Source organism: Oryx dammah, unplaced genomic scaffold, assembly GCF_014754425.2.
Source record: "Oryx dammah isolate SB20612 unplaced genomic scaffold, SCBI_Odam_1.1 HiC_scaffold_24, whole genome shotgun sequence".
In the NCBI taxonomy this organism is placed as follows: domain Eukaryota; kingdom Metazoa; phylum Chordata; class Mammalia; order Artiodactyla; family Bovidae; genus Oryx; species Oryx dammah.
In genome coordinates, this window is record NW_024070208.1 from 27,720,383 (window position 1) to 27,740,126 (window position 19,744).

Here is a 19,744-nt window from a genome sequence, read left to right on the forward strand (position 1 = left end):
AGCCTGGTAGGCTGCAGTCCATGGGGTCTCACAGAGTCAGATACGACTGAAGTGACTTAGCAACAGCAGCAGCAGTTTAAGAAAAGAATTTTTTCAAATAGATAACTGGTCATAAAAATTAAGGCACTGCTAGGATTGTGTGATTGCATGGATTATCTCTCCACTCTTTAGGATTTAATTATATACAATTCAGCCCACATAATTTTGCACTGGTTTTTATATTGATTTCTAAATGTTCTACAACTTTCCCTCTGCATGCAAGTTCTGTCACTCTAGAATATAAATCCAAACTTTCCATTTTGCTAATTATTTCCTTACACTTTTACGAGTGTGCTGCATATAGAAAACATGTGTTAGATGCCATTGAGTTCATAGTTGGGCTAGTCAATTAAATGTCAGACAAGAAAGATCACTTTAATGTAAAATGTGAAAACACAGAAATCATCCCTAAATAAATTCAGTTAGCATTCATAGTGGTTATAGTAGAGAAGGCAATTCAGAATGGATGTTAAAGCACAAATGTGGATTCCAAGGAGACCTTGGTTAAGTTATTCAACCTGTCCAACCTTCCGTTTCCTTTCTGTAAAATGATGAGGATAAAAATAAAATGCAGCCCACTGAGATAATTCCTGTAAAGCAGTGTCTGATATGGAATAAGGTGGGTCAGATGATAATGAATCCACCTGCAATGCAGGAGACCTGGGTTCAATCACTGAGTTAGCAAGATCCGCTGGAGGAGGGTATGGCAACTCCAGTATTCTTGCCTGGAGAATCCCCATGGACAGAAGAGCCTCGTGGGCTGCAGTCCATGGGGTTGCAAAGAGTCGGACACGACTGAGTGACATAGCACAGCAGCATTTAAACGTTAGCAAATATTGTTACTCTGATAGTGATTATCTTATCAGATATTATTTTATTAGCATTCTCATTTGTATAGATCTTTATAGTCGACAAAGCACTTTCAGAATGTAATCTCATTTGACTCTCTACCTAAGAGGCAGGTAGATATTCAAGGCAGATAGGTAGACTCACTTTATAAAAGAAAAATGAGGTTCAGAGAGTTTAATCAACTTGGCCAAGCACCAAAAGGCAGAACTGCCTACAGACTGCAAAGCCTGTGCACAGCTTACTATGCCATGCTGCCTTCCTTATTGGTGATCACTTTGCCACCTTTTTATAGATGCTAATTAATTCATTTCTTCATCTCCAAATGCTTACTCTAATCTGGGTTTTAGCAAGTCTTCCTGAGTCCCAGGGATATCCTCTCCCTAGGGTTGCCTCTCTTTCCAGGCATATGTTGCTATTGTGTTTTAAATTTGTTTCTCATGTTTAGGTAAGAAATGTTTCATAATATGCAGTAGTGCCTTGCGAAAGGATCGGCAAATAAATTAAAAAAAAAAAAAACTCTTATCCATATCCTAGAGCAAACACTTAAGGTTTACCTCTGAAAAGCCAGGCCGGCATCTGAAGTTAGAACTCAACAAATGAGTCTTTGTTTCAGCTGATCTCAACATCAGTTATAAAAGCTCTTAGGCATCTGCCAAGAACCTTTGCCATTTTGTACCTTACAAGTAAGAGACAAAGGGCTTTGGAATAATTAAACAAAGCCTGATTTCTACATTTTGTTTACTCAGGACTCTATCCTGTGTTATCATGCCAGCAAAATTTAAATGGAAGTCAGTGGAAAGGTAGCCCATGTGAGACTTAAAGGATTAGACTCCCAATCAGTACTCAAAAAAGTGTTCCTGCCTGTGCATATTAGGTGACAGAAAGACTTGATTTTTCTTAATTAGGCAGAATATAATAATGTGGTTCAGTAAATGCAAAACTCAATTACTGCATTCATTCTACCACATCAGACCAAACATTCTGATAGGCTAAATGAGCATGGGACCCTTCATATTCAAAGGCAATATGAGTCCTTCACTTTGTATAATAATTTCCTGTCCACACTTCCAGCCTGCTTGGCATGGAGTCCCTGGGCATGAGGACTGAGCAAAGAATGTGCATCAACAAACACAACTGAGGTGGAGGAATAATAACAGGGTGGAGAAGCAGAGCATATAGCAGGACGCTTAGGGTTAGGCATTTTACTTTTCTGAAAAGTAATAGTGAATTAGACTACTGGTCTATAGGGATGTCTATGTAATCATGAGCAACTCATTTTCTCTGTCTTTTTTCTCCTCCTGCAATACAAAATATTGAGAAAAAAAAATCACCCAACAGAATCCAGTTGATATGTTTGGTGACATTATGCCAAAACTGGCCCATTCTAGAATATTGTCTAGTGGAACACTATGCTAAGAAAGAGCCATTGGAGCAATGGTGTTCTAAGATATTACACTATGAAGTTTTTCAGAAGTTAGTTATTTTATAGTTGGCTGGATTCTTTTCAAAATATCATACTAGCATTGAGATTTTTCTTTGGTGTCCTGCCAAGAAGTCCTTCTCACATGGTGGGTAGGTGGTGCTCTGAAAGGCTGTTGGCAGTCTCACTGAGTGATTCCTACAGCCCAGTTCAGGATAAAGATATTGGCAGTGGATGGTCAGTAAATATTGACCCAGAATTGACAACATAGAGTATGTGTTCCATGCTGATTCCCTGAGCTGTCCTGGGCACTTCTACCAAAATACTCCCTGTTTCATCATTTGTAAAGTCCAGCTAAAAGTCATTTATAATAAATTTTATCACATCTATTGGAGAAGGAAATGGCAACCCATTCCAGTATTCTTGCCTGGAGAATCCCATGGACAGAGGAGCCTGGGGGACTACAGTCCATGGGGTGGCAAAGAGTAGGACATGACTGAGCCACTGAACCACCACCATCACATCTATAATAACCTTCCTAGATGTGTTGAGGTTTTTAAGAAATATTTCCAAATTATATATTAAAGAATATGGAGAGTGCTTGGCCTGTGTATCAATCCTGTAAGTACTCTGCACACTTGGTTTGCTAAAGAGTCATTGCTGTTGCAACATTGATTTACAATAATGTTCCAGCTTGTAAAACAAAGGAAACAAAACCTTGAGTCTGACTTTAAAGTAAATTGTACAAAATTCAATCAGTCAAGATTTTAGTAAAATAATTTTGCCAATTGTGCATGTTGTTGGTTCTGATTTTCCTTACCTAGGCAAGCAATAACAATGATAAAATTTATCTCAGTTGTTTTCCACATCTTAAGATAGTGCAGTTTATTTGCACATAAAATGAAATAGTGAATTTTCCTTGTAAATGTTCTTAACCATTATTAATGGTGCTTTCTAGTTGTATTTTTATTATAACCTAGACTCTGATATTCTCTTCTGACTGAGAGGGGTTAAAATCTACTTTTCTGTGACACATACACAAACATGCACATGAACTAAAAACATACCCTGCTGACTGCTTTAAAGAATTCAAATGATATGTCATTTGAAATGGATACATCCTGGAAAAGAAATACAGAAGAGACTAGTTTGTGAAACTACACCTGAAAATATTCTACATATACTCATTTAGGTGGAAGAGGAACACAGATTTTCAATATGCACTTTAAATTGCATATAAAGCAGTTCTATTTGCAATTTTTTAAGGAATCTCCACACTGTTCTCCATAGTGGCTGTAGAAACCAGAATTGAAAGAGACACATGTACCCCAGTGTTCATCGCAGCACTGTTTATAATAGCCAGGACATGGAAACAACCTAGATGTCCATCAGCAGATGAATGGATAAGAAAGCTGTGGTACATATACACAATGGAGTATTACTCAGCCATTAAAAAGAATACCTTTGAATCAGTTCTGATGAGATGGATGAAACTGGAGCCGATTATACAGAGTGAAGTAAGCCAGAAAGAAAAACACCAATACAGTATACTAACACATATATATGGAACTTAGAAAGATGGCAGTGATGACCCTGTATGCAGGACAGCAAAAAAGACACAGATGTGTATAGTGGACTTTTGGACTCAGTGGGAGAGGGAGAGAGTGAGATGATTTGGGAGAATGGCATTGAAACATGTGTAATATCATGTAAGAATCGAATTGCCAGTTTGTCTGATGCAGGATATGGCACGCTTGGGGCTGGTACACAGGGATGACCCAGAGAGATGTTGTGGGGAGGGGGGTGGGAGGGGGGTTCATATTTGGGAACGCATGTACACCCGTGGTGGATTCATGTCAATGTATGGCAAAACCAATACAGAATTGTAAAGTAAAATAAAAAATAAATAAATAAATAAATTTAATTAAAAAAAATAAAAAGTCATATTAAGGAAGAAAAAAAAATAAATTGCATATAAAATGTAAAGAACTCTTGGATCTTGGTGATAGAGAGGATTTCCTAGCCACCAGCATAATTTTCACCAGAACTAAAGCTGGTTTATTCTCTAAAGTGCTTGAAACAGAAACTCCCTTGCCTCTTGGGCCAGAAATAATAACACCCTCCTCATTCTTAGGCATAGCACTCCTGGCACAAGCAAAGTATGTGCCTTGACTTCTATTTTCAATAATAGATTTACCCTGATCCATCTTATCCTCATGTTTCTGCTTTGTGACAAATTTATGAAAAGGTTGTATATGCAAGTGCTGTTTGTCATTGCAAAACAGAATAAGGCTCGCACTGTAAAAAGGGATAAAACTGGCACGTTTGGAATCCTCAACTTGCTCTAACCAAGTCAGTTGGACAGGGTGTTCAATAGCAAAACTCGAGTTCTTCTAAAGCACATGGTTGACAGTAAAACAAACCCTGCCGCAGTTGATCTCTGTCAGTCATTCTGGAGCTAATGCTGGACAAAGCAACTGCGTAACCAAAGCCAGGGTATGCTTTTTGGCTCTGATTTTGGAAATTAAATTGAGCTCAGCAATTCTTTTAGCTTTTATAAAATTATCAGACCCAGAGATTGTGTCTTCTTTTTCTTTTGTGCTTGTTAGCAATAGCTTATGAAGTACTGTTCATAAAGTAAGCTTTTCAGACATGCTTTTTATTGATTTTTCTGAGTGTCTTGTCTTTTCTAGCCTCTAACACCTTTCTTCTATCTAGATTTCACAGGCTCCACTCACAGTTTGAAATATATGCTGTTGAAAGTGACCTCCATACCCTTATTTATTCCTGTACAATGGAAGGGTCGATCACTATTGTTTTTGTTTCTTCAATTGATCTTTTAAAATAAGACCTGGAAATAACTCAAATATTTAACATTGTAACTTTAAACATCCTTTTGAATTATTTCCAAATTTCTGAAGATATTGAGGTCAAAATTACTTCAAGAATTAGGACATTCTTCCTAACCATGAATGCCAGGTTTTTTACACTCAAACAATAAAAATGAAGATAAAATGAGATTAATATAGAAATGGATTTTACCTACAATTGACATGACTATTAGACTATATGGTCATGTAACATAACTTTAATGGAAATAATTTTTAATTTTCATTTATAACTCTGTAAGTAATTAAATGTCAATATATGATTTGAATATTAGAGAATGATTAATTTCCCAAGGGAATTAATGAAGTGTTTCATTGTTGTCACTCTCCATAGTTTATGATGAGTAAAAAGTTTGCATACCCATTTTATTACAGTAAGGGGCTTCCCTGATAGCTCAGTTGGTAAAGAATCCACCTGCAATGCAGGAGACCCCAATTTGATTCCTGGGTCGGGAAGATCCCCTGGAGAAGGGATAGGCTACCCACTCCAGTATTCTTGGGCTTCCCTTGTGGCTCAGCTGGCAAAGAATCTGCCTGCAGTGTGGGAGACCTGGGTTCAATCCCTGGATTGGGAAGATCCCCTGGAGAAGGGAAGAGCTACCCACTCCTGTATTCTGGCCTGGAGAATTCCATGGACTGTATAGTCTATGGGGTCGCAAAGAGTCGGACATGACTGAGAGACTTTCACTTCACTTTATTACAGTATAATATTTACCTAAAGAGCTAGGGATGGTAGGTGATGGAGATGATGCAATCTGTGTCTGCCCTGGCTGAGGTCACTTTCTGGTCTCCTTCACCAGAAGGGTCCTCAGCCTACCTCCACTGAAGTTCCTTCTGCTATAGTTCTCTGTAGTGAGTGAAGACAGGAAAGGACCTCTTTTCCTCCTAGAACTGTTTAACCAGTGGGGTCATTTTTCCTTATATACCAGTTGTATGCACTTAATGTAGCAGGGATTATTTTATCAGAGTCTCTTCCCTCAGAAGAACCGATAATATGGACAAAATTGTAAAGAGTCAGCAAGGTACTGGAAGCTTGGGACACCAGCATCACCAGCAGCAAGACCAGCACAGTGCTAAACATCTGTTGGAAGGCTATTGTTATGAGGGTTGATCTCCGAGACTGTGGCATAACTCAGCCTGCCAGCGTGAGTAATGTCAGTATAGCTGCCAGGCTACAGGGCAGAGAACTATGGAGGTTCTTTCAGGTCCTTATGTTTCAGAAAGTCAAAGGAAAGGGTGTGTTTACAAAGGTAAATTGGCAATGCAGGGTGACATGTTACTAATCTCCAAGATCCTGTAAGAGTTCTGAGGAAACAGATATCACAGCAAGGTTCTAGAAAAGATGTAGCTGACTGAGTTCTGAAGAAAAGGTGGAATTTAAATAAACCAACCCAGGAGGAAAGTAAGAATCTCACCGGTAGTCTCTGAGTTCTCTTAAGCAGCTTCCCCCACTGAGGAGCTCAGCCTGTGCCCCATTTCTAAAGGCTTCAAGTAACAACCACATGGGCTCAAGACCTCCCCCAACACAGCCTACACAGTGTTCCTCATGCAAGACCAGTCCTGTGCTTACACTTGCCCCTTAACTCTGGCCACCCACTCCAATATTACACCCCTGCTGGCAAGTTAGGGCAAGCCCCAAACAATGGCCTATTCTAGCCCATCACTCTTGATCTCAGCCCATTTACTCTAAACTCAGCTATTTTTGCTAAGTTTTCCTTTAGTTCTCAAACCACCAGCCTTGATAGTTATTTCCAGTTCCTACTGTTCTGCAACCCAGTAGATATCCTTTGAGCCTTCTTGGTCCCTGACTTCCACCTCCCATTGGCTCTGCTCACCTCCTGATTTTGACATCTCTCTTGGTCGGGCAAGAGAAACTCATCACATTCCCAGCCTTACAGAAACACACCATTTAAACTCTAACCCCTCAGACTCTTCACGCATGTGCTTTTCCCTTTTCCAGCTTCACAGTCCAGGATGCACTCGAGCGCTTAGAGAGCAAAGACCACTTGAACAGAGTGCAGAGGAGAGGGTAGTGCTTCCTCCACTGCCAGCTCCTCAAGACAGATGACCATGTCTTTTCATTTTGAATCTCCAGCATAACATGGGCACTGACTAGATGTTTTTGTTCATTGTAACCCCGTGATAATGCAGAACCCTTGTAATCAGTTTCATCCATGATTCTGTCCTGTAGAGGTCAAAACATTAAGTCCCTTCACCCCTCGCCCCAATTCCAGACCAAGATACTAGAAGGATTTGCAGAGAAAATAGTAAAAAAAAAAATCCCATTCTATTCTCAGCCCGTCTCCAACCTCAAAATTTTTAAAGGGTTGATATTGAAGAGTAAGGAAGGCAGCTCTCATCAGTAAAGAGGACCTATTATAAAGCCAGCAATGATTCGGGATGAGCCTCTTTCTCTTCTGACATTATTTTGATTCTAAATGTAGGTCACCTGCCCTCTGCTACAGTTCATAATCTTGGGTCTTCCCATAGAGCACCTCTCTTTTCCCTCAGCCCAGAAGACTCTTTGAGGTAGAGGTGCTGGAGTAAGGCTTAAGGAGAGGACAGGATTTGAGTGTCATCCCTGGTAACTCAGTGGTAAAGAATCTGCCTGCAATGTAGGAGACCATCTGCAATGCAGGAGACATGGGTTCAATCCCTGGGTGGGCAGATCCCCTGGAGAAGGAAATGGCAACCCACTCCAATGTTCTTGCCTGGTAAATCCCACGGACAGAGGAGCCTAGTGGGCTACAGTCCATGAGATCATAAGAGTCAGAAAGGACTTGGCAACTAAATCAAGTCTTCCCTCAGCCCAGAAGATTCTTTTGGGGTAGAGGTGTCTGGAGTAAAGACTAAGGAGAGGGCAGGGTATGGGTGCCACAGGCGATGAAAGGATTAGAGAAGTTGAGGACTTCATCCTTATAGAAAATGATGTAATAACTGACCATTAGTTTAGTTCTAATGCTTTGTGTTTTGAGTTCTTATTCTACAGTTCAAATTAGGATATCTAACATCTATTTTTGTGCTAAATCACTATTGTACTGTTGTACTTACAGGTTTACTTACTCTTGTGCTACTTACTGGTAGGTTTTTTAGGTTGTTAGGTGCGTATTAGTATTAATTCACTTGATTCAAAAGCATTTGCTTTCTCTGGCCTATAGACTCAACATACTCTTAAGGGGCATTGAAGTATTGATTGGTCAGTGTTAGCAAGCGATGCTGAATGGTCTTATGTGATTTGATTTAACATTCTCTCTCTCTCACACACACACACACATGCGCGCACGACTCCCTGATTCTTGGCTTGGCTGAGAACACTGCATTGCTTTAGCCATTGTTTCAGAAAACTGAAGAAAATTATTTCCCTTCAGTCATCACTAAGTGGTAAACAGCAGGGATCAAAGCTTGAGGAAGAGCCATCTAGTTGTGATGACTGGTTGTCAGATTCAAAATGTTTTTGTGTGTAGTCAGTCTCAGTGTTCCTGTCATCTGATCGTGGTCTATGATTGGACTGCATCTGCAAAGCAGTGTTCTTAGGACACTCAACATCTTAGCTTTAGAGCTGGGCTCGCCAGCCAACTTGCTCTCCCAGGGCAAATTTATCTTGCAGGTGACATATTAAATAGAACCACACAGTCAAAGTTTGAATTCTAGCCTCTATGCTGTCTTGGTCCGTCAGGTCATGTAAAGTAAAAATTAAAAATAAATAAATAAATTAAAAAAAAAATAAATAAAATAAAATAAACATCAAAAAAAAAAAAATAATCATCTAATGATATGCCCTTGAACAAGCTGCTTGCTGCATACTTTAACTGTCCAAACTGCACACCCCTCCACCCCCATTGGGAGAAATCTGGTAGGAAAACAAACTCATGAAAGACAGAGGGTCCAGGCAAGTGGAACAGGGGTATGACTAGAAAGAGGGTTTTTTAGTTTTGTTTTGTTTTTTTCAAATGAAACTCTAACCACATGTGCTTTCCACTTGTCTTTGCCAGATTCCTCTCCATGTAAGGTAGTATTCCATGAGAACTCAACCTCAAAGGAAACATTCACTAAGTGCGTGGCATTTCTCTGGGGCAACCAAAGGGAAATGGTGGGAAAAATATTACATGTCTTATGAAGAAACCTAAATGTGTTCTGAATGTTTGATGTCCTGAGTTTTGTTTTGTTTTTTAATATTATTGTTTTCATTATGGAAGATCCAGCTAGATCTCACTCACCCTTCAGCCCAGCTCAGACCTCTGAGTTCTAAACACAGAGTCATGGCTTTGGTTTAATCCTCCAGAGCATCAAAGGGACTGATAAATTGAAAGAAGTTTGAAGAGATCCACAGGAATAATGAAAGGAATAGGAAGAGTGATTTATGGAATAAATTAAAGAAACAAACTATGTGTAGTGTGGAGAAGTGATAGTAAGTATAAGACATGGGGCTAAAAGTACGGAAGTATATAACTGCCATCACTAAGAACTGTATTACACATAGAGTATTACTTAGAAGCTAGATATCATGGAATACAATTAAAGGCAGGTAATTTAGATTGTTCCCCAATAGTAATGTTAATTTAGACTGTTCACTAATAGTAATGTTAATAGCAACTATTTATTCACAGATAGAAAAATTAAGCTATTATATCAATAAACTATCAGTGAATTAGCATATCTGTATAATATGAAGTGTGCTGCTGCTGCTGCTAAGTCGCGTCAGTCGTGTCCGACTCTGTGCGACCCCATAGACGGCAGCCCACAAGGCTCCCCCGTGCCTGGGATTCTCCAGGCAAGAACACTGGAGTGGGTTGCCGTTTCCTTCTCCAATGGATAAGTGAAAAGTGAAAGTGAAGTCCCTCAGTCAAGTCCGATTCTTAGCGATCCCATGGACTGCAGCCTACTAGGCTCCTCTGTTCATGGGATTTTCCAGGCAAGAGTCCTGGAGTGGGTTGCCATTGCCTTCTCCAAATATGAAACCTAAGCCAGCCTAAATTCTAAAAATGAGGTCTAGGTTGTAGCCAATTTATACAATTAGAAGTTGTGTCAATGCAAAGTATGAGAAGACAAATAGTATTCCAAGAGTTAACAGTCTGGGGAGGGTGGTGGGAACAGTGACATTTCAGCTGAAGCCATATTAGGAGTGCCTGTGGGGAGAGAGGAGGTGAAAGAGTGGCAGCCGGGAAGGAGTAGGAGACCGCTCTGTGAAAGCCCAGGGAGCAAGGGCACAGTTTCTGTATCCGGGTGAGTTTAACTTGAAATGTGGTTTTCTCAGAAATAAAAATTAAAGTTTAGGGTAAATCACCTACAGTTACCCAAGAGAACCTAGAACTTCAGATAACTCTGCTAAGGGCACTGTATTCCACATGGCTTAGTGCCTGTCATGTATGGCCTGCTACATTTGTGATCCTGCAGTGCAGCCTGGTCTCTGCACCCGCATGGGGGCTGGAAAGTCTGCACACTCACAGAATTCGACATGACTGCTACCATCCTCTGTGGTCATGGACAAGCCAGGTCTCTCTGTATAGGAAACAGGATAAACCCGAGAGAGGACAGCTGTGTCCCCTACTTTGACCTTGATGTATCATTAGGTAAAACCATATCCAGAAATAAATTACTTATACTCCATAAAAATAATGTTGAAAATGTTTGAGAAAATTTTAAAAGAGAGCCTTAATATTGAATAATTGAGGAATTATGATTTCTAAAATTCCAAGAGTTCTCTCATGAATGCTTCTCTGAAAAAGTGATATGTATCCTGTACACATACAGCCACTGCTGAGGCCCATCTTTATTAAATATAGGTCAACTGTGAGGTGATTCATAGGTGTTCTATGGGAACAAGAATCAAAAGAGTTCGATGATTAACAAAAGCTTGATTAGACAAAGTTAAGTGGGCATTCTATGTGTAATAAATTTGTATTAATGTAAATTGTAAAATTATTGTGAGGTAATATAGTACTTGTTATCTCCCAAACATTTCATCGGAGGAGACCTTTTTTTCTCTCTAGAAACACTACATATTCCTCAGAACCTAATATTCCTATATTCTCATGCAGGTGATCTAAAATTAGGAAAAAGTCATTATATTTTTGGTCCTATAATTTATTGCCAATTCACTGCTTTTGCAATTACGTCTACAATTCTGAGCTGAATCTATAAAGTCATTCACCATCTGGCTCCAGCCCAGTTCTCTCTTCCACTTTTTGCCTCCTTGCCAATGTACTACATACACTGGCCACACTGAACTTCTCCCTTATTCTGAGCATGCCTCCCTTTCCCTAGTCTGTACCTCATACGTTCCTCTCTGCTTGGAAAGCCCTCAGCTCACACTGTCAACCTCCCTCTGCCCCATTCCCACTTCTGATTGTCAAGGGCCCATTTATTCTTCAAGATCTAGTTCAAGTTCTAGTATCTTGCCTGGGAACTTTGTTCTTTCTTTTGTTGTAGCACTCACACCATTATATTTTCATTTATCTGTTTATCTGACCATTTCCTGCCTCAGCCTTCTTAACGGTCCAACTCTCATATCCATTAAGAAGACTAAGCACCAGAGAATTGATGCTTTCTAGCTGTGTTGCTGGAGAAGACTGGGGAGAGTCCCTTGGACAGCAAGGAGATCAAACCAGTCAATCCTAAAGGAAATCAACCTTGAATATTCATTGGAAGGACTGGTGTTGAAGCTGAAGCTCCAATACTTTGGTCACCTGATGCAAAGAGTTGACTCATTGGAGAAGACCCTGATGCTAGGAAGGATTGAGGGCAAGATGAGAAGGGAGTGACAGAGGATGAGATGGTTGGATGACATCACTGACTCAACAGATGTTAGTTTGAGCAAACTGCGGGAGATAGTGGAGGACAGGGACAGTTCAGTCCCTCAATTGTGTCTGACTCTTTGTGACCCCATGGACTGCAGCACACCAGGCCTCCATGTCCATCACCAACTCCCAGAGCTTGCTCAAGGGAAGCCTGGTATGCTACACTTTATGGGGTCGCAAAGAGTTGACTTAGCTACTCAACAGCAACAATTCCTGCCTCATCTGACCATTTCCTGCCTCCTGCCTTCCCAACTCTATTTCTTGCTTCAAGGCAGGACAGAGACAATGCTCAGGTTTGTTTATGCAGTCTTACCTAACAGAGCAGCCAGCAAACAAATAAAATGCCCATGCTGATTGTATGCTCTTGAATTTGTCTGCATGTTTGTTTTTGCTAAGGATATTCTCTGCATTTTAAGTAAAACAAATGTCGCCAAATAGAAAGCATCTATATGGTGAGAAGTGGGCTTCCATGGTGTCTCAGATGATAAAGAATCCATCTGCAAATGTGGGAAACCTGGGTTCAATCCCTGGGTTGGGAAGATTCCCCTGGAGCAGAGCATGGCAACCCACATCAGTATTCTTGCCTGGAGAATCCCCATGGACAGAGAAGCCTGGTGGGCTATAGTTCATGGCGTCGCAAAGAGTCGGACACAACTGAGTGACTAAAGCACATGGTGAGAAGCACAACTTTTCTGTCTTGATTGTTGCAACAATGCAATACATTGCTTGTTGCACTTATTACTGCATAAAGATTAAAGTTATGGGTTTCTATGAGTCATCACATAGCACTGTTCTTGAGCCCAGAGACCTTAGTATATTCATTTTTCATTCTTAGCAAAATGCTATGTCAATTGGTGTCAAGTGTCAAAAGTATGTATCTTTCATTCTTATTAAGATCTATATTAAGTATAGCTCTTAATAAATGCCCAAAGGATGTTTAAATTAAATGAAACTGACCACTCAGTTCCTTGGTATCACCCCTGCTGTTGTAAAGATTGTCATAGCAAAATAACAAAAGGTGTGAACTCAGACCAAAATGCTTGATTTCAATCCCAGCTCCTCACCAGCTGTGTGACCTTGGGCGAGATACTAAACCATTTTGTTCTTCACCCTGTCATCTTTGAAAAGGGTATGTTAATGTTTCTGACCTTCAGATATGCAGATGACACCACCCTTATGGCAGAAAGTGAAGAGGAACTAAAAAGCCTCTTGATGAAAGTGAAAGAGGAGAGTGAAAAAGTTGGCTTAAAGCTCAACATTCAGAAAACGAAGATCATGGCATCTGGTCCCATCACTTTATGGGAAATAAGATGGGGAAACAGTAGAAACAGTGTCAGACTTTATTTTGGAGGGCTCCAAAATCACTGCAGATGGTGATTGCAGCCATGAAATTAAAAGATGCTTACTCCTTGGAAGAAAAGTTATGAGCAACCTAGAGAGCATATTCAAAAGCAGAGACATTACTTTGCCGACTAAGGTCCGTCTAGTCAAGGCTATGGTTTTTCCTGTGGTCATGTATGGATGTGAGAGTTGGACTGTGAAGAAGGCTGAGCACCGAAGAATTGATGCTTTTGAACTGTGGTGTTGGAGAAGAGTCTTGAGAGTCCCTTGGACTGCAAGGAGATCCAACCAGTCCATTCTGAAGGAGATCAACCCTGGGATTTCTTTGGAGGGAATGATGCTAAAGCTGAAACTCCAGTACTTTGGCCACCTCATGTGAAGAGTTGACCCATTGGAAAAGACTCTGATGCTGGAGGGATTGGGGGCAGGAGGAGAAGGGGATGACAGAGGATGAGATGGCTGGATGGCATCACTGACTCAATGGACGTGAGTCTGAGTGAACTCCAGGAGTTGGTGATGGACAGGGAGGCCTGGTGTGCTGCGATTCATGGGGTTGCAAAGAGTTGGACACGACTGAGCAACTGAACTGAACTGAACTGAACTGAACTGAGGGCTGTTATTAAGTCTCAATCTGCAATTTATATCTGTTTCTACATCTGTACTATTTTCATTTTATAGAGTGTTTTTCTTATGCCTTCCCAGTGAGAAAACAGACCATCAGATGAATCAAACAAAGAGAAAACCACTACCCTTCTAAATTCAGTGAAATGGCAAATCAGAGATGAGGGTCAGTCATGTCAATAGTGAGTTTCCTAAGCAAATCGGAGAGTATGATTTGCGTGGTGGAATGACTATTATCTGCCCAATCAAAAATTGACTGCAAAGTGATTTATTTCCCACCTTTTAAGCATTGTTTACAGCTTTTATTAAAAAATCTGCAATTGTCAGGGGAAAAAATACTATAAGTTATATTTTTATTTCATTTTTTGGCCACACCACATGACTTGCAGCATCTTAGTTCCCAGACCAGGAATTGAACAGGGGCCCCAGCAGTGGAAGCAATAACCACTGGACTTCTGGGGAATTCTTTGGGGCATATATTTAATTTGGGATACTTTAAGATGCTTTGAAATATGTGTTGTCTTATTTGATTCTCGTGGGGACTCTATAAAGAAGACTGATCTAGTTTTATATTTCATCTGAGTGATGGTGCAAGTAAATGACAATTGACATAGCATATTACTAAGTGTCAAATGTGTGTATCTAATAATAAACACAGGTTTCAGAAAATGGAATTATTCCTTGAGAACCAGAGCAGGGGGTAAAATTATAGTAGAGGATTTAGAGCTTCAGGTGGACCTCAGAAGGTAAGATTTACTTACGTGTCAGGAAGGAGAATGGGCAGAGTTTGGAATGCATTTGGTATGTTTGGGGTAATGAGCTCACCGTGGCAGCCGTGGCGGCTCAGGCTGGTCCTGGGAGTCAAAGCCAAACCTGAACGTCTGAGCCAGAGTGGAGAGGGTTTGGAATGCTGTGCTAACCCATGCATGCCTGCTTCCTGAATTTTAAGTGTAACCATTCTCTTCCCTGGGGAATCTACTCCATGAACTATAAGTACGATAGCCAAGGAAAGTCCAGACACCCCCAGGAATGTACCTCCAGACACTAAGTAACCCACTGCCCCACCAATCAAAATAAAGCTTCACTCAATTGCTTCTCAACAAATAATAACCACCCCCAGCATTGATCCAAAGCTATAAAAGTAGCCATTCACCCACTGAGAAGTTACCACAGATTCCTACCAGAATTGTATTGGCTATTGTGAATGGTTTAATAACAGTACTTTATTCATTTGGTTTTTAGATGTGTCATTACTAATTTACCCATTTAATCAATTTCTATTTTCCTCTGTCCCAGTCCAACCACTGTCTGTAGGACAAGGATAAAGCTAAAAAGATAAGTGTAGTTTTTTTCAATTCTGATAGAAATTATCCAGGAATATTGTAGAGTCTTCCTTAAAAGTATCACAAATAGAATGTATTCTCATCCTCTTCAAGTACTTACTGTATTTGTGATGTGTGGCTCCCAGGGACAGGGGAGCCTGGTGGGCTGCTGTCTGTGGGGTAGCACAGAGTTGGACACTTAGCGACTTAGCGATTTAGCAGCAGCAGCAGCAGGCGGGGTAAAGTGAGGTGGAGGAGACCTTAAGAGGTCAGGTGAAAGTGAAAGTCGCTCAGTTGTGTCCGATCCTTTGCAATGACCCCACTACTGGGATTATTAGGCATGGTCTTAGTACTGACAATTCTGGATAGATAAATTAGCTTTAACCTCTCAGAGAAAGCTCAGCATTTTTCATTCAGTATCCTTAGGTTCACACACATACCTATTACTACCTTCAATCTTTCTTCCCAAATGTCCTTTCATATAAGAAAAAAAGATATACAGTAAAATTCAATTTTTTACTAGAATATGCCTCTTGTTTGCTACTTTAGAATTTTAAAGCATGTAAGTGCCATTTATAATCCATTCTCAGAGTAATCTTGTGAGAAAAATTATGCCCTAGTTATTGATGAGAAGTGAGATGCTTGCAGCATTGCTTTATCTTGTTCTAAACTTTCAGAAACAACAACTACAAGAAGGTTTTTGTTAACAATAAAAAAATGGCAGTGAGAAATACATAAATTATATCAACAAATTATCATCTAAGAATAAATTGGCACTTTAAGAATCTCAATACTGCTCTTTCTCATGTGCAGAATATCATGTAGCATCTCACTGACTGCCTCCCAGGGTATAGTGCTTTCTTTCCCAAAGCAGACCCTCCCCCTTCCCTACCTTGCTCAGACCTTGTCTCCTTGACCTCTCAGCAACTTTTGATACTGTTACCCAGAGGGCCCTTGACCTCTCTACTTCTATCTTCTGTTATACCTGGAACTTCTTTTACCTCTCTGAATGCTTCTCCATGGGCTCATGGACTCTTCTGTCCATCCTCTCAGGGTAGGCATTATCCACAGTCTCTTCTTTCTCTTTAAGTCTGTTTTCAGGGAGGCATCTCACTTACTCTCAAAGCTTCATCCCTCCATAAATTTCCATATCTATATCTAAACCTGCATCTACCTCCCTTTCAAATTCTAACCCCTCTTTCTTGATGCTTGATACTACCCCTGGTGTTAAGTCTCAGGGGCGCCTTTAGCTTGCTCTCTTTCCCTCCCCCACCTCTGGGTTGTGTTGGTCTCCACAAGATCATAAACTCCACAAGGACAGACCTTGTGGGTGTTATCATTTTTACTTAAACTCAAGTATCCTTAGCACTTAGATCAATGCCTGGCACATAGTTGACATTAGGTAAACATTGAATAAGTGAATGACTATCACCCAATTTCTACCCACTACAAACCAGCCTAACTCTCCTTTACGTCCTGTTAGTCACCTGCAAATAATGCTATGGTGGTTATATTATTTATTACCCAATCTAGGGCATTTGGGGGGCTTCCCTAGTGGCTCAGCTGGTAAAGAATTGTCTGCAATGCAGGAGACCTGGGTTCAATCCCTGGGTTGGGAAGATCCCCTGGAGAAGGGAAAGGCTACCCATTCCAGTATTCTGGCCTGGAGAATCCCATGGACTCGCAAAAAGTCAGACACGACTGAGCAACTTTCACTTTCATGGCATTTTTAAGGTGGAAGTGGATGCTATTAATAATTATTCTAGGATGACAGGTATCAAGTTGGAATGTCTTAGGGAAACCTGATTATATGCTTACTGTAGCCATTGGCATTTAAAAACTTTTCCTCCTCATATATTCCTTTGCATGTCAGCCACCAGGTCACACATCTGCCTTTGCACTAACCCCTCACCATGTCTCACCCTTGGCACCTTCACTCCCACTTGCCGGTTTCAGGATTCACCACATCTAGCCTGGTTACTACTAATAGCCTCTTACTGTGCTGTGCTCAGTCATGTCTGACTCTTTGCGACCCCCCTGGATTGTAGCCTGCCAGGCTCCTCTGCCCATGGAATTTTCCAGGCAGCATATGGGAATGGGTTGACATTTCCTACTCCAGGGGATCTTCCCAACGCAGGGATCGAACCCATGTCCCTTGAGTCTCTTGCATTGGCAGGTGGATTCTTTACCTCTGTACCACCTGGGAAGCCCTCTTAGTAGTCTATTAATACTAATAGTTCTCATGGATTCCTAATCTGTCTCCCCAGTGTCTTTCTTTACCCATTCTACCCCCACTACACATTGCTGACAGATTCATCTTCCTAAGAAACAGCTCCAATAATAGGACTTCCCTACCCATAAGAGTTTCATTGGTTTTCCAATAACTCTCAAGTAAGTACAGAAACAGACTTTTAATTTTCCAAGTCTTCAGCTCTGGACTGATCTACATTTTAGGCATATATACTCGAGATCTGAGCTATCCAAAGCAGCATTGCCATCACCTGGGAGCTTATTAGAAATGAAGAGTTTTGGACCCTACCTTTAGATTTATAAAATCAGAATCTACATTTTAGCAAGATTCCCAAGTGATCTGTGTACACACTAAGGTTTGAGAAGCACTACTCTGCCCTTTAATCTAACTGGGAAGAATCACAGTTTTAAAACCACATCCCAAGATTTTGGCTTCCATACTTAGTTTATACTGATCTCTTTTTGTAGACTACCTGCTCCCACCTTCTCCACTCAATGAAATTGTATTAATCTTCCAAAGGTTAATCTCAACTACTGTATACCCCATAAAACTTTCCTGAAACAACTGCTGTCTTTGCATTCTCTGAACACCATAGTATTTAATTTCTACTGTCTTATTATTTCATTTGCATTATATTAAAGGTATTCAGATATTAATTTTATGCACACTCATTTCCTCGCTTATATTGTAAGCTCAATATGGGTACAAACCATTTAATTTTTTATTGTGGTAAAATATTCACACAAGGACCTACAGTATAGCACAGGGGATTATATTCGATATCTTGTTATAACCTATAATGGAAAACAATTTAAAATATTAGTATAAATGTATAACTGAATCACTTTACTGTACCCTTGAAACTAGCACAACATTATAAATTGAATATGCTATGCTAAGTCACTTCAGTTGTGTCTGACTCTTGCGACCCCATAGACAGCAGCCCACCAGGCTCCCCCTTGTGGGTGTTATCGTTTTTACTTAATGATAACATTAAGTCCCTGGGATTCTCCAGGCAAGAACACTGGAGTGTGTTGCCATTTCCTTCTCCAATGCATGAAAGTGAAAAGTGAAAGTGAAGTCACTCAGTCGTGTCCGACTCTTAGCGACCCCATGGACTGCAGCCTACCAGGCTCCTCCGTCCATGGGATTTTCCAGGCAAGAGTACTGGAGTGGGTTGCCATTGCCTTCTCCGAAACTGAATATACTTCAATTTAAAAAATGGTGACATAAAATTTCAGCCATTTTTGGTGCACAGTTCTGTGGAATTTAAGTGCATTCACATTGCTGTGCAACCACCACTACTATCTGTCTCCAGGACTTTTTTAATAGTCCCAAACTGAAACTCATACCCATTAAACATTAACCTCTCATTCCCTTCTCCCCTAAAACTCTGGCAACCACCACTCTACTTTGTGTCTCTGAATCTGACAACTTTGAGTACCTCATATAAGTGGAATCATACAGTATTTGTCCATTTGTTTGTGGCTTATTTCACACAGCACAGTTTCTGTAAGGTTTGTCTGCATTGTAGCATGTGCCAGAATTCCCTTTATTTTAAGGCTGGATAATATCCCATTGTAGGTGCAGACCACATCTTGTTTACCTGTTCATTGAATGATAGACACTTGAGTTGCTTCCACTTTTTAGTTATTGTGCATAATGCGGTGATGAGCATGGTTGTACAAATGTCAGTTTAAGTCCCTGCTTTTAATTCCTTGGAGCATATACCCAGAAGTAAAATCGCTATGGTAATTCATTTCTTAATTTTAATTTTTTTGAGAAAGTGTTATACTGTTTTCCATAGCAGCCATACCATTTTATTTCCACCAGCACTGAACAAGGATTCCAGGTTCTCCATATGCTTGTGAGCACTAGTTATTTCCAGGGTTTTGTTGCCTTTTTTTAAAAAGATGTATTTATTTATTTTCTTTAATTTTGCTGTGCTGGATCTTCACTGCTGCATTCAGGCTCTCATCTAGTTGCCGCAGGCAGGGGCTTCTCTTGTTGAGGATGATGGGCTCTAGGCATACTAGCTTCAGTAGTGGAGGTGCGTGGGCTAGTAGTGATGCAGAGGCTTTGTTGTTCTGTGGTATGTGGGATCTTCCTGGACCAGGGATTGAACCTGTGTCTTCTGCACTGGCAAACAGATTCTTAGCCATTTGACCACCCGGGAAGCCCCTGGGTTTTGTTTCTAATAATAGCCATTCTAATGG

At 40.5% G+C, this 19,744-nt stretch overlaps 1 protein-coding gene across 1 annotated transcript in view; it reads left to right on the forward strand.

Annotated features, from left to right (window-relative positions):
- STARD13 (StAR related lipid transfer domain containing 13) overlaps nt 1-19,744 on the forward strand; it is a 403,121-nt gene that overhangs the window by 133,606 nt on the left and 249,771 nt on the right. The window lies entirely within an intron of this gene.